The sequence below is a fragment of the Ceratotherium simum genome, chromosome 28, assembly GCF_057802395.1.
Source record: "Ceratotherium simum simum isolate JZ-2026a chromosome 28, ASM5780239v1, whole genome shotgun sequence".
NCBI lineage: Eukaryota > Metazoa > Chordata > Mammalia > Perissodactyla > Rhinocerotidae > Ceratotherium > Ceratotherium simum.
The window spans coordinates 11498407-11508430 of NC_141927.1; the positions used below are offsets into that span (position 1 = coordinate 11498407).

Sequence of the window (10024 nt, forward strand, 5' to 3'; positions counted from 1 at the left end):
GAAGAATTAGGATTATTTTGTTATTCTAAGATACACTACTTGTAAAGTGATCCAGCATTATTTGAAAGTGGACTTGGATTAGTTGCAAATGTATATTGCAAACTCCAGGGCAACCACTAAAATAAGTTAAAAAAAGAAATATAACCAATATTGTAAGAAAGGAGAGAAAATGGAATCATATAAAATGCTCAGTTGAAACCTCAAAAGGCAGAAAAAAGAGGAAGACAAAAATCAGAACAAAGAGTAAAGGCAACAAATAGAAAACAGAAATGTATATGGTAGGTATTAATCTAACTATATCAATAATCACTTTGAACATCAATAGTCTAAATGCTTCAATTAAAAGACAGAGATTATCAGAATGGATCAGAAAAGATGACCCAACTGTATGTTGTCTACAAGAAACCCACTTTAAATATTAAGACACATATAGATTAAAAGTAAATGGATGGAGAAAAATATACCATCTGAACACTAATCAAAAGAAAGCAAGTGTAGCTACGTTAATTTCACACAGAGCAGACTTCAAAGCAAAGAGAGTTATCAGGGATAAAGAAGGAATTTACATAACGATAAAGGGTTCAATTCTCCAAGAAGACATAACAATCCTTAACAAGTATGTGTGTAATAACAGAGTGTCAAACTTCATGAGGTAAAAACTAATACAACTGCGAGGAAAATTAGATGAATCCACTATTATAGTTGGAGACTTCAACACCCCTCTATGAGAAATAGACAGATCCAGCAGGCAGAAAATCAGTAAGGACGTATTTGAACTCAAAACACCATCAATCAACTGGATATAATTGGTATCCGTAAACTACTTCATCCAACAGCAGCAGAATACACATTCTTAAGTTTACGTGGAACATTCAGCAAGATAGACCACATTCTCAACCATAAAGTCTAGAAAATGCAAACTAATTTGTAGCCATAGAAAACATATTAATGTTTAAATGAGATCAGGAGACTTGGGGAGGAAGTGATGGATACGTTAATTATCTTGATTGGTGTGATGGTTTCGTGGTTATATACATTTGTCAAAACATATCAAATTTGTCACTTTAAATATGTGCAGTTTATTGTAAACCAATTATTTCTCAGTAAACTGTTTTTAAAACTTTCTATATTCTTTCAATATTATTGTAATACTTATCAAAAACAGAACAAAATGAAGAGTATTTTAAAATTCACACAGTAAGTTATATAGTTTGTTAGAATACAGAGAAAGATAACCATGCTTTTTCTACATTCATTTTTAAGAACATAAATTAAAAGAAAGCAAACTCTTCAGTTCAAAATCTTATCCGTTACTAAGATGAAGTCAGGCTCAGTATGTTATATATACTTCAGGAGATATATATATACTATATTATATAGTATATACTAAGTTATGATCATATAACTTAGAGTTTTTGGCACATAGTAGATGTTCCAAAAATGAATCAATATTAGAAAATTTTATTTTCTGATCATTCTGTTTATTGAAATTTCATTGCTTATATAATTAGTTAAAACAATTTTTCTTATTCTGCTAATCTTCCATAATCTCTTACACTTGTTATTTTGAAAAGCAAGTGCAAATTTTTGGGAATGTAATTTAAAGTGTTAGAAACTAACTTACAATAGATTTTCAATGAATTAAATGCTAAGATCTGTCACTGAACATTTCTTCATTAGGGCAAAGACATTACTTGTGGCCAAAGATCATTTTATGGCAGACAGATTTTACTCAAACTGTCAAGAGGCAAAATAAAATATGAGACATCTTTCAAATTTTGTATACACTAAATAAAATGAATAAATCTATTATTTGATTTATTTTCTAAAATCAGGGTAAGTATACTTGTTCACTTGTATATCTTTGGTATTTTGTACATGATTTTTTTAAATTCTGTAATAATGATTTTTTAAAAACCAATAAAAACAGTGATAGTAATAACTAATGATTCTGTAGCAGTTACTAGTTGCCAGGCATTAGAACAGAATTAGAATTTTTTGAATATTTCGATATAAATATATCTAATATATATGTTTAGATATATATAATATAATTAGAATAATCTGCATTCTTTACATATATTTACTAAGTAAAGATTTATTAATCTTTGTAATAATCCTAAAAGTTAAGTATATTACTATCTCCACTTCACACAGGAGCATATTGAGAGACAGGTAGGTTGAATAAGTTGCCCCAGATCACACAGCTAATATAAGACAGGGTTAGGATTTGACAAATCATTCTCACATATCATTATCTACTCACATTTCTTCATACACTTCATACACTTGTAGTATGCTTCTACCACAGTCTGTCTGTTTATCTATACATATATTTGTCTAGTCACCTATTTATCTCAATATCTCTACCAACATTTCAATCATTTATTATTTCAAGTCATCAAAGTTCAGTAACTGTCAACTATATTCTTGACAGTCTATGAACATATCCATATTTATCCATGCCCTTATCTAGCATTTTCATAACACTTGAATATCATGGTAAATATGTGCAGTTACGTGAAGACACAGACATTAGTACTACTTTGGCAATGTTGACTTTAGATATTGCGTAACCAACATCCAATGTTGCATTTTATGATTTTGACCTTGGCGTAGATCTCAGCTAGGTCTGAATTTTTAAAATGAAGACTATATTGGTGTTGAGGTTGTGCCCAGGTAGAAGGTAAAGTGCACATTGTTAGGGTAGGTGCTTTGCACTTCCAACTGCACCTTGTGTGGTTTAATTCCTATTGCCTAGATCATAAACATTTAAGTGTTCCTCTGCAATAAAGATAAAATTTTTGCTTAATTCTACGAATTTCTTAAATGATCGCTTTATTTGATGAAGCTCAAAAGTGCATTTGAGCTCTACATGTTTAGGAAAGACAGATGTGGAGAAACATGCCCTATGGGATAGGCGTATTGTTATTGTGAGAGGCATGTATGAATTATTTGATAATGTACATTTGAATAAACAAAGTCAAGGAAGTGAAGGAAGTTAAAACCATCTCCAGCTTTTTGCCCTGCTTCTGATAAGTAAAGAAAAAAGAAAAACTTTTAGGAAATACTTACAAATATAATTGTAATAAAAGTTGATATAACAAATTTTAAAAACTGATTTATTTTCAAATAAATTTTAAATAAGGATTCATGAGCAAAATTACTTTAACCCTGTGATTCCCAAACTGGCACCCTGGTGTGCTGCACTAAATTCAAGGGACATTGTTGATACTTTTAATTTTCAAGGGAAACAACGGCATCTTTGGATACCCACAAACTAGCACTGTTAAGTTTTTGTACTTGACTACTTAAGAAAGAGGAAGCATTTTGGCTTAGGGATGCTTTGAAAAATTACTAAAATACTAAGGGCACAGGGATCAAGGAGATATGAGAAGCTCTGTTCTAGACACTTCCTATATTTTGTTATATTGGAATTTTAGCTATAATGGAAATTATAGGGCTAATTCGCTTTGAGATTGCTACACCAGAATCTGGCATGAGTATAGTGAAAATTCACCTAAAGGTAACAAGAATTTTAACATGCTGTCCTAATCATCATGCTCTATTTCCCAAGCAGGTCTGGATCATTAGAGAAAAGAAAAGAAGAAATTAATTGATTCTCTCTACAATCTGTTTATTTTCTGTCAACAAAGGGTAAGAGATCAGAAATCACTTTTTACCATTTTGCTTGTGTGTGGTATTTATTAAAATACCTCCCCCAATAGCTTCCACTATTTCCTAGGCTAATCTTCCCTTTTCACAGTGTTTGTTTGTTTGTTTTTCCTACATTTTCCTACTGTGCATTTATCCAGATGTTTAGGTTTGAATTAATAGGTATTCTTTCAAAGAGAAAACATTTCTTACAGGATATATTTTCATATTCAGCATTGGAGAACTAAACTAACAAACTCTGTGACAGAGCATACAAACTAGAGTAATACACCCTGTCAATGAAATTAAAAAATCATCATATTATCAGATCCATCTCTAATTATGAAGATTTCTTCAGAGAACCTAATGTTTCTTACAGAACTATCATCTCCTGTATTTTCAATAAATCTCAGATGTATCTTTAGCTGCATATAATTATGTGACATCTTAAAGTGTTTGAAACAGAATCCAGGTGAAAAAACACTCAAAGCGTAATGATACAAGAGCGAAGCACTAAGAGGGTCCCCTATTATAACTACCATGACAACCCCCATCTTTTAATGCTGAAATTCAGCTTTTTGAGATGCCTACTTTTCAGTTGCGTGGGGTGAAACTCAATTTTTATCACTGTTTGCTGTGCTGTGAAGGAGAATTTCAATGCCCTATCAGTACTAAGTCGTTTTGTGTGTTTGCTTGCTTGTGGCATAATCTTTAGACTGACATAATAACACATGCCATAAGATTTCCTGAATTGAACTTTTTACTTCCCTCTGGAAATGATGAGATTGGAGGAAAAAAATATTTAACGTAAAACAAATGAATACAAGACAGAGGCAGGTCTTCTCGGCAATCAAGGATACACAGGGCCCGTTATTACAGAGTACGAATGGTGTATTCAAGAAGAGATTTAAAAGTCCCTTAGTGAAACTATGGGAGAAAGTTCTGCTACTTGGTAAGAAGATAAATAACTTTGTAAAGAGAGAACCGAGGGGCCGCCCCGTGGCTTAGCGGTTAAGTGCACGGGCTTTGCTACTAGCGGCCCGGATTCGGATCCCCGGTGCGCATGGACGCACCACTTGTCCAGCAGTGCTGAGGCGGCATCCCACAGACAGCAACCAGAAGGATGTGCAACTATGACATACAACTATCTACTGGGGCTTTGGGGAGAAAAAGGGAAAAAAAGGAGGAGGATTGGCAATAGATGTTAGCTCAGGGCCAATCTTCCTCAGCAAAAAAAAAATAGGAGGATTGGCATGGATGTTAGCTCGGGGCTGATCTTCCTCACACAAAAAAAGAGAGAGAACGTTCTAGGAAGGATGGACAATTTCTGGGCATTAAGCTAATTTTAAAATCATAATCTACTTATTTAAAAGGATCAGTTAGAAAAAATTTTAATTACTAGAAATTGAAAAAGAAAATATTAAGATAAGAACCTACTCTAAGAGATCCACTTTTTAAAAAGGTTAAAGTAAATAAATAAATCGATGCATACATAATAAATGTTAAAATATTAATATCTTAATATAATGAGCTTAATATCTGACTATAATAGCTCATTATAATAAGTAATAATATTACTAGCAATATTATTACTATTTCCTTCTTGAGTTCTGGATTTTTATTAATTTCTTAAAGATTAATGTGGTTATATTTGGTTTTAGGAATGGAAGATAGAGGAAATAAAGCCTTTATTTTCTAATTTACTCTTTGCTGTCCTCTGAATTTTTTGAAAATGACTAATCATTTTAATGTCTTACAAATTTTCAAGACAGTTTAATTTTGATTCATTTGTATATCCACCTTAATCTTTCTTTATATGGTGATAATGATATGTTGTAAAAAATATAGCATCACATAGAAAATTTCCTAGTGGAATTTATGACTTCAAATTTTCTTTGAATATCTATGAGATTATTGTAAATTATATATGCATGTGTCTTATAAAGATATTTTATTTCATTGTCTTTATCAGTTATGTTTGCCTTAATGAACATAAAGTAATCCTTTTCCTCTATTATATTCTTTTGAGCTGAATTCTATTTAGTCTAAAAATATATCTATATCTGCTTTCTTTATTATTTTATTTGTTGGCTATTTTACCATTCTTCAGTTCTAATTTCATTTACTGTTTTTTGTTCTATTTCTCATTGACAGCTAGATTTTCTTAACCAAGGTTTAGGATCTGTGTCTTCTGATAGGAGAACTTAGCCCATTTAAATTCACTGTCATAATTGATATTTTTTAGTTCATTGCTATCATTTTCTGTTGTTTATTTCTTTAATGCTATGTATTTATTTCCTTTTCTTAATTATAGTTATTTGTTGTTTGTATGCTATTCATTCTTCTTGGTTACTTGAGTTTAATAAAAACATTACTTAAATAAAAATTGTCTACCAGTGCCAAGGAATAAACACATTCTGACTATTATTATTCATTTTTTCTTTGAAGCAAGAAAAATGTTCAACCTTAGTTCACCAATAATCCTCAGTCCTCCCAATCTTACTCTTATAAGTGTAATCCAGTTTTATGGAATTAATTTAATATTAAAATATTTTAACATATACATATTTTCCAAAAATGATTTTTTGCTTTCTGTATTTTATTTTAAATCATAATCATAACAGGCATTATACTTTACTTCTTTATTACTACGAAATTTCCTTCTTGAGTTCTGGATTTTCATTAATTTCTTAAAGATAAATGTTTGTCCCTTTGGTTGAAACTGCCCATTGATAAGATCCCCTGCAGACAATGAGAGTTCCCAGAAGGCTGACTGTACTTTCAACTCTTTTCCATCCAGAAAGCGTCATGGGAGCATAAATTACTTTAGTAATGCCAGAATGATTATAGGCTACTATGTTTTTTTTGAACCTTCGAATTATATATACCCTGCTATATCTAATTATAGTGTTTTCATTAAGTTCATCTAAAGTTGGGTAACCAATTTTGATTAATTGCGTCTTTGTTCTCTCTTTCCCTTCCTCCTTCTCTCTGTCCTCTGTCTCCCTCTTCTCTCTCTCTCCTTTCTCTCCCCCATAAACTTCATCCTCTGTCTCTCCAATTTATCTATTTCCTTCATAATTTGAATTTCTGATATTTGTTCTTTATAAGAAACCAAAGAAAAATTTGTTTTATTTTCTTCAGCCAATAACAGTTCTATATTCTATATTATATAATTATTTTTCTGCTTCACTGTCTTTCTTATTTCTGCCATCTCTACGTTAATGTTTGCCTCTATGTCACCTTTTTCTTTTATTTTGGCTGTCTTCTATTGTTTCATAGAAATCACTCTTATTTGCATCCTTTTCTTAAGAAATCAGGCAGATATATTTTTTTCTGACTCTATTAGAAGGTCTTTTTAAAGGTTCTGCTCTTCTGATTCTATCTAGAGTTGTCACTTAGTGCATGTATTAGGTGGCTGAAAGCCTTTAATATTGCTCACTTTCTCAGCAATGCTAACTACTTCCTCCTTCTTAGAAGAAAACCTCAGAATCATTTGGATGGGACTACATTTTGCTTTAAAGCTGACACCTAACAGATTTCTATGTAATACAAGTGTTCTAGGGAATTTTTGTATCTTCCTGCTCTGTCAGTTTATCTGACTTAACTAAGGGAGTTAGATAGAGTTTTTCTTTGAATAGGTGAGACACTAGTGTTAAAAAACACACACAGGGGCTTGCCAGGTGGCATAGTGGTTAAGTTTGCATGCTCCACTTCAGTGGCCTGGAGTTCACTGGTTCAGATCCCGGGCGCGGACCTACACACCGCTCATCAAGCCATGCTGTTGCGGCCTCCCACATACATAATAGAGGAAGATTGGCATAGATGTTAGCTCAGCGACAGTCTTCCTCACATACACACACAAAAAACAAAACAAACAAAACACACACATGTCCCAAAAACACATCACCCCAATGTGCTTCCTGTTTGCTGTTCCCCTGCTTGAAGGTTGGGGGTGGGGAATAAAATAGAAATGTTTCTTTCTGTGTTTTCTAGCTACAATCAAGACTGTGTTCACACAACATTATCTTTGGATCATAGCTACCAATTTTTCTTGTCAATAAAGTGAATTTTTTTAAAATTAGGTTTAGAAGATGGGAATTAATAAAGCAGAAAAGTTAAGAATATTAATGCTTAATTCAAGAATGTGCTCTTTACTCCCTCCTCATCAATTAGAGAGAAATATAATGTAAAGCCTTTGCTAACCTCTTCAGCAAGCTACTGTGGTATAGTAAAGAGTGCAAAAATTAGAATAAAAGAGATTTGGATTCTAGATTTGGCTCTGAATATATTTGCTATTTGCCTTTGGGTCAATACCTAACCTTGATGACCTTCAGTTTATTTTTTGTCTCTCTCATAGAACTGTGAATTTTTATACTAGAAAATTATGTAAGTTCTTAGCAGAGTACTGAACACTCAATTAATCTTAACTGTTATTAGCTGATACTGGTTGTGCTATGTTGTGCATCTTTGTGCATATTTTAATGGAACATTTGAAGAAGACTTGATACATATGCCTAGTGGGTCACCATTTTAAGAGAGGAGTTAGGAGTCATGTATAATGACATGCTTTAATTTATTGCAATGTTATAATGCTGCATTGTGGTCAAGTGAAATAATTTTACAAGAGATCAAATAAATTCAGTCAAGTATAAGTACATGAGTCAAATTGTCTCCTTAAAGTGGGGAGTGAATAAATGTGACATATTCCTAACAAGCTTATATAAACACTGACTTTCATAAATAAGTATTTACACTGGAATTATCATTCCGTTTCCACTAATGAGTTAACAATAGGAAATAAATACGGAAGATCCAAAAATTATAAATACATATCCTATTCCACCGCCAGTATTTTGTGAGTATATGTGTGTGTGTGTGCTGTTATATACATATATGTGGATGGCAAACACATCTAGGGTATACCGTGAGGGAAAGCCGAGAAACAGTTGTAAACATGTTTAGGTTTTTGAAAATGAGGGTTACTGAGAGGAATTAATTAAAATATATGTTGTTTATCAAGAGAAAAACAACAGGGAATGCTCCAACTCAAGCATAGCTCAGCATACTTCAAGCCTTCGTGGATACATTTAACATGAAGACAAGATGTGAAACCATGTTCTGCGCACCTTGTATCTGTAGAGGTTTTATTTCTGCAATTGGGTAAATCAGCTGTGATTATTATAGGCTATTGCTATATTTGCCAGAGTGGACGTAGGACTGGATTATAATGGAATTTGTTTCTTCCAAGCCTTGTGATTGAAATCCCGGTAGCTGTCTCCAGATACATACTGTGCTGTTTCAGATTGTTGACAAAGAAGCCTTGTGAGTTGGATCTTTATCACAATTAGTGATAAATGTCAAGTATGGTAATAATTCAATTACTTATTTTTATTTTTTTACTGAAAGTTAACTCTTTATTAAAGTGACTTTAATGTGTATGTATATGTCTGTATGTATGCATATATGTGTATGTGCATAGTAATATATACTAGCTTAAGTCTAGATATTAAGAACATATAGAAGTCCCAGGGTAAAAACATTCACAAGTCTTACCTCTGGTCCTGGTCCCAGAGCCTGTAAAGGTGAACCCACTGGGCCTGGTTGGAGAGAGGAGGAAAGTTTGTTTTAAAAGGAACTGTCTGAGCAATCATAAGGATTTCTGAACGTGGGACGGGGACGAAAAATCACTTGTTGAAAAATCAGTTGTATTTTTTTCCAGATCTGAAGAAAGAACAAGGCACATATAATGGAAACCAACTCTTAGAGGACGTCAAAAAGGTTCGGGGCCTTCGGTGGTTCAAACGGTTAGGTGCGCGTGCTCTGCTTCAGTGGCCCAGGGTTCACATGTTCAGATCCCAGGCGTGCACCAACGCACTGCTTGTCACCTCATGCTGTGGTGGCATCCCATATAAAGTGGAGGAAGATGGGCACGGATGTTAGCCCAGGGCCAGTCTTCCTCGGCAAAAAAAACAAAAAAAATAAAGAGGAGGATCGGCATCAGATGTTAGTTCAGGGCTGATCTTCCTCACAAAATAAAAAGGGAAAGTTCAAGTCATTATTATACAACCTAGCTGTTCAAATTAGCATATAATCATTTCAGTCTTTCTAAATAAAGTTTTATTTTAACCTTCAAAAGAGAGAACATATTGAAGGAGTATGGTGTAGTATTATTCCATCTCTTTATTCCATCTCTACACTCCAACTACCTACACACAATATATTTTCCTAGTTTATCTCACAATTTTATGATATCCAAGTACCCGTGATACTATTTCAGTTTAGTTTGAATGTATTTCCATAAAATAAGTTTTTCGAATGTTCGAACCAATCCATATCTTATGAGAATTAATGTCAAATACTCATTTCC

At 32.9% G+C, this 10024-nt stretch overlaps 1 non-coding gene across 1 annotated transcript; it reads left to right on the forward strand.

Moving 5' to 3' along the window:
* The first annotated feature begins 9180 nt into the window (after positions 1-9180).
* Positions 9181-9305, forward strand: LOC147913320 (small nucleolar RNA SNORD22). Its single transcript, XR_015548888.1, has one exon. It is a non-coding gene; the product is annotated as a small nucleolar RNA SNORD22 (small nucleolar RNA).
* Positions 9306-10024: the final 719 nt, after the last annotated feature.